Genomic DNA, 5,882 nt, shown 5'->3' with positions numbered 1-5,882 from the left:
TAGGTTCCGGCCTGACGTCTACTATTGTAGAAATGAAAATTGCAGCCCCCCCTCTCCCCAGGAGTTTATACCGGGGGGGGGGACAGGACACTTTCTCCCCCCAAAGACCAAGTCATGCATTTTTATTCAGCTCCACACAGTAAAAAACAAGCAGCACATAACAGCCCAGCATCATGTCTCTCTCATATATATATGAGAGATATATTTCATATATTTTATGAATATATATTCATTATATGAATATATATATTATATTCATTATATTATATTCATTATATATAAATTATATGAGATATATTTATGTATTTCATATATATATGAAAAATAGGTACAGAACGAAGAGGACTTGCCGCAGAAATTTCAGCACAAGCAAAAATATTTCTCCAACGTTGGAAACAGAAGACTGGAGCTCTGCTAGCTCCTGTCCCCCGTGCTTTATTAGCCATCTGTAAGAAAAAAACACAATGCATAATACTAACACTCATCTCTTTAAAGTGAGCCCAAGTCCTTCATGGGGGGGTGGGGGGGAAACAAACCGTAATTTCTGTGCTGAAGCTTCTGTCTTTCTTCATAAAGGTCTTTCAAACATACCGGGGGGGGACGTGCTCCGCAGTGAAGTGTTGCACTGCTGGACTGAGTCTGTAGAGAACACTTGAACGTCTCAACATAAGCCAAGGTCTAAGTCCCCTGTAAAAATATGAACTGGCAGCGGAGGAAAAAATGCACCGTCTAAATGGAGCACACCGCTGCCCTGCTGGATACCAAAACTGATTTCTGGGGAAGATTCAACTCCACTCATGATTTTGGGTCACAGGAAATTCAAGCGTTCTCTTTTTTTTTTTTTTAAATAGACTAAACAAATAGGCCTGAAAGCAAACTACAAGGCCTTCTCTCTTCGGTTTTGTCTCAGCTGTGGCTTCTAGTTCTTGACTCATCGTCCTGAAAAATGAAGGATGCCTCATCTCATAGTGCAGTAACATCCTCCGTGATGTTCTTGGTATTCACCCTTCAAAACAAGGAGACGGTAGTAAGAAAAAAAACTCCCCGAGCAGAGGAGGGCGCAAAATACACATCGTCTTTACAAAAGGGATTATTACATTAAGCAACTGGAATAGCTGGGGCTTGGATCTGTGAGCCGTGGTACCCGAGAGCTCGGTCCAAACGTTGCCGCAGGGGCACGAGCCCCGGGATAGTCCCAGCCTGGCTCTGATTCTCAGTAGCTGGACCTTGCTCCAAGCTTGTGCTGCCAGCAAGCGGTAAAAACAAAACTCAGCCCAGAAAAAAACACAAACCACCAGAAACGCATCCCAGCGGAGAACAGCCGGACCATCGCTTTGCCTGCAGTTTCTTTCTTTTCCAGCATGCAAGTACTCACGTGGCAATGAGCTGTTCTCCAACAAAGATGCTGCACCAGGAGGGTTGCCGGCTGAAAACTCACGTCCACAACCGCGTCTTCACAGGATAAGACAAAAATCTCGAAGCCCGTAAAGCAGATTATCCCATTACGTCGAAAGAACAGATACTGAAAAGTGACATCCAGGACCCTTCCCTCCACCCAGAAGTAGGGTTTCGCATCGCGAGGACTGCATCCCCAGAAGAAGAGCTGCACACAAACAAGTGCATTTGCCCAGCGGAGGAAAACAGGGTGCCTTTTTTCCCGTGGCCCACTGTTAAGACGGAGTAGGGATTCACCTTTAGGACTTTACTGACCTCATCTAATAATTCAGATGTAGTTTTGCGTGCCCCAAAACCCATGGATAGGGGAAGGGGAGCCGCTGCAGAAAAAGGCAGCCTTACATTCAACCGCACAGCGACCTGATCTGACTTCGGAGTTGGCCCTTTCAGCGGGAGGTAGGCGAGATGCCCTCCAGAAGTCCCTTCCCGCCTACGTTTCTCCATGAGCCTGCACCAGCTGCGGGATTATTCCCTGCCAAACCGCCACGCTGGAGAAAATGATTATTACTCACCTTGCATTTGATTACGCGGTGCCAGCCCCGAGAGAATCGCCTCCGCTCTGTTCTTGTGCCAGTCCGTGCTGCCGAAACCGGAGGCCCTGGTAAACACGCAGAAAAACAACCCCCCCCCTTCCCTAACACACCCCGCAAACCCGGGCAGCGATACAAAAAGCCCACCGTGTAACGCCTCTTTTCAAGTAGATTGCTTTTAGGACTGCCTCTCTTTGCTGTGTGTTCAAAGGCACGTCCCCGGGGGCACCAAGCCCGGCTCCAGATAACGAAGTCGGAATCGCAGGTTGACACCGGGTACCCTTCCCAGCAGCAGCTCCTCGGGGAGCACAAACACAAAGCAGCCACCCAGGGAGCAGGCAAGGGAATCAATCCCTCCCTCCCTCTGCTCAGAAAGCCTTTACACCACTTTCTCCCTGCAGGTGTTTTCTCTGAAGCAGCTCTGCTTTCAGCTAAAAAAAAAAAATCCACCCTGGCACCATCCAACACACCATTAAACTGCAGAATTTTCCCATATTTCGAGCTTGCCGTTGCTAGACAGACCCCTTCATCTCAGAGACCTTGCAGGAGGACGCACTAAATAATTGCTGTGATACAACCCAGGAGGGATATTCAATCCAACTCGGTCACAACTGCACCTTCCTTACCCCTCACCTACGCTGTCCAGCGTGAGCAGCAGAACAATAAAGCGCCCTCAGCCTCTTAGACATTAGAGCAGTAAGTTTTACAGGGAGAGAATTTCAGAACGATTTAAGCCCATACTTGTTTCTCCCAGTAGAACCACCTACGGCACACAGCCTGCGGGATCTCGAGTAGTCAGCAAACAACCACGTACTGCAGGACCCCCGGCCTCCTCCATGGCATCGCCTCCCCAGAAATTTAGGATACAGAACTCAGCCTGCTGGGGAAAGCCGTCGGAAGAGTCCCTGCCACCCGGCAAGCCCGCAGGGTTTGCTAACGTGGGCAGCACCATAGCAATAGCGATGCCGAACGCGCCTACAAGGCACGGGTGGCGTCGCAGCAGGCAGCAGCGCGAACTCGGGGCCCCGGGGCTGCACGGGCACTGTAAGAACAGGACCTTCTCAAGGCTACGGCACCAGAGACGCCTCTCATCAGCTCTACAGCTATACGCAGATTGTCGGAGTCGCTGCGGCTTATAGGCTAAGTAAAGTACCTTCCATCCTCCTGACGAACAGCTTCCTTTCTCGCAGGAAACGCGTCTTCCACTTCCTCGGACGGAAGAAACCCCGCAGCTCCTGGCAAAACCGACGGCACGCTGCAGTCTCGGAGGTCACCAGGCTTCGCATCGGAGGCAGCCCCCGCGGTAGAGGGGGAAATCGCGTTCTTCTCCTCCCTCCGAGCACAGACACCTGGAAGGAGCAGCGATGCACGCAGCCGGCGCGAGCAGAAGTTGCAAAGCAAAGGCCAAACACATTCAAAGCTTCAGGCGCTTCACTTATCGCTACGCAGTCGGGCGGGGAAAAGCCGCAGTTGTGCGGGCACGGACTCGGAGGCGGTCCGTGGGGCTGCCCCACGGGCTGTTTGCAGACCCACGCCGTCTCCAGATGGAGAATGGACGGGCTCCCCGCCACGTAACATTTGCAGGGGGCAGGGGAGGAGGAGGAAGGGCCGAGGGTGCCTTCCAGGGGAATCCGTGTCATCACCGCATGAAAGCACGGTGAGAAGCTCCCGGGCTGCGGCAGCCAGCCTTCGAGAGGTTTCTGCCTCCGGAGTGGCCTCCAGCCCAGGCTCAGAGGAAGGATTTGGACCGGCTCACGTTGCCATGGAGACTGCGGGGACTTCGAGGATGCTAGGAGGAAAATTCACAGGTAAAAGTGGCTCTCCCTGCCCCTTCCGCTCTCCCATCCAGAGACCAAAGGGACCATGTGGGGCAGTCTAAGGCATGGCAAACGGAAAATCTGCTAAGTTACGTACCTTCCCACAACACGCACAGCCAGGCTGTAGGACCCACAGCTCCACGAAGCTGCAAGGAGGGAGGATGAGGAAGCCTCCAGAAAACAGGAATATCCCCAAGTTGTTCCAGTTAGAGACAGCAATGGAAGAGGAAGAGGATATTAAGCTTCACAGACCATGCTCCGTCACCTCCTCCTCTTACCTCTGCCACGGCAGGGTCTTCACCCCCTCCCACTGACATACACCATGGCAACCTTTTGGGGAGATCGGACCACTTCCCTCAGGCCCCAGCCTTTCCCGTCACCTTCCGTCCAACGCTCCCGAGCACCGGGTTTGTTCGGCGCGCTGCCGGCGACGGGCACGGCGGCCGCTCGGAGAACCTCCCAGATGCCATCCAGAGGCCGGCTGATGCTATTTAACAACCGACTCGTTCAGCCCGCAGCCTGTTCTCAAATTGCTCTGGGGAAAGGAGAGCCGCTTGAAATAAAACAGTCTACGTTAAACTGTCCTGGCAGACCGCACGGAGAGCCTACAAGGCCAGAGGTTAAGCGCTCCTGCAACAAAGCACAGGCTCCCCACGGGTCACTGGTGAATACGTGCGTTTTTAACATGCTCCTTCCTGCAGAATCACGTATACGCGCATTAATGCCTCCTCTCTGCTGTGCGCTCGCGCTCAGCAGAGCCTTCTCACCGCATCTGCAGCAAAGCTACCGGTGCCCGCCGGGATCAAAGGCTGAATCTGGGGAGAGGCATCCAGCACTGCCCGGTAAGGAACGGCACGGGTTAAGGATGCCCCGACTCCCGCGCTGGAGAAACAGCTTTTAAGCCTGCTGCCTTACAGCTCCCCAAGGCTTTCATCCCGTGCTGTTGCCAAGGATCGCGGCCAGGTGATTTGCACGTGGTCCCACGTGAGACCCGAGAGCGCGAACAGCTTTTTACAGGGGCTGAGAAATCGTGGCGGCGCCGGCACGCGGCGTGCCCTCGCCGGCAGCGCCTGGCAGGTGGGACGGCGGGTCAGCACAGACGAGATTATTATACCGACTCCGTTTGCCGTCCTGCGTACGGCGCGGAGATCAATGCTCATTTCCAGCAGCCCACCGTTTTTCAAAGGCTCGACTGAGATATTTTCACCTTTTCCAAACTACCTAACGTTAGCATTTAGCTCCACTTGCCCTCCCTTTCCCTACCTTACTCTTTATTACTCTGCTTGCCAGTTACCTGTTACTATGTCCTATAAAAACAGGCTTTCTCCCGGCTGATCGCCGTTTGACCCTTGCCGTGCGCGTCTAAAAGCCTCTGCCATTGCAATACAGCCACCGGCAAAGCACTGATGCCAAATACCAGAGTTGAAACTGCTCTGGAGATCCACACACAAAGAAATTCCCGTGTGATGACACCAACATTAAGCACCGCACTAGAGCTGGACAAAAGGACATACCTTAACATTGAGATCCGCAGCTTGCTCCGGGAAACACGGATGCTCAGGGCTAACACACCCTAGAGGTCTAAGGATTGAGAGGTTTTATGTGCTCCATCAGGTTAACGTTACCTTTTGATGGGGCAGCGCAGGGAAAGGCACCACATCGCCGCGTACTTGGGCTCGTCTCCTCACAAGCACCTTCCACCCCTTCTGTCGACCGGGGCTGAACGTAGAAAACACGCTCCGCGCGCATCTCGGTTAAGTATCGCTTTCCACATCAAAGACAAGCGAGGCTGGTAAAATAAATCCGCCCACGTTACATCCACCTAGCATCGTGCGCAGAAACGGTTTCAACGTACCTTACCCCGCTGCACCCTCGGAGCAGCAAGCACTGACGAACAGCTTTACAGTGAGAAAGGAGCCAAACTGACCCAGCGCTTCCTCTTGCCAAAGGCCCCTCTCTCAAACGTCCTTTCTCCTTAACCGAGAACTACGCTGCTCCTCTTGAAAGGTAAACAGAGGGCTATTTCTTTTTTAAAATCACAGTTTTCTTCCGAAATGCAGCTCTCTACGACACTCTGCAA

General features: G+C 52.8%; 1 long non-coding RNA gene across 2 annotated transcripts; it reads right to left on the bottom strand.

Moving 5' to 3' along the window:
- Positions 1-358: 358 nt before the first annotated feature.
- Positions 359-5,508, bottom strand: LOC143170350 (uncharacterized). Of its 2 annotated transcripts, none has more exons than XR_012997038.1 (3): positions 5,428-5,508; positions 537-1,006; positions 359-446 (listed from the first exon to the last, which is right to left on the bottom strand). It is a non-coding gene; the product is annotated as an uncharacterized LOC143170350 (long non-coding RNA). The 2 variants fall into 2 exon arrangements; XR_012997037.1 differs by lacking the exon at positions 5,428-5,508 and adding an exon at positions 1,098-1,256.
- Between the last annotated feature and the right edge of the window lie 374 nt (positions 5,509-5,882).

This window comes from Aptenodytes patagonicus, chromosome 23, assembly GCF_965638725.1.
Source record: "Aptenodytes patagonicus chromosome 23, bAptPat1.pri.cur, whole genome shotgun sequence".
In the NCBI taxonomy this organism is placed as follows: Eukaryota; Metazoa; Chordata; class Aves; order Sphenisciformes; family Spheniscidae; genus Aptenodytes; species Aptenodytes patagonicus.
Note: the sequence above shows the minus strand (reverse complement) of the source record. Positions and strands in the feature narration are given on the sequence as shown.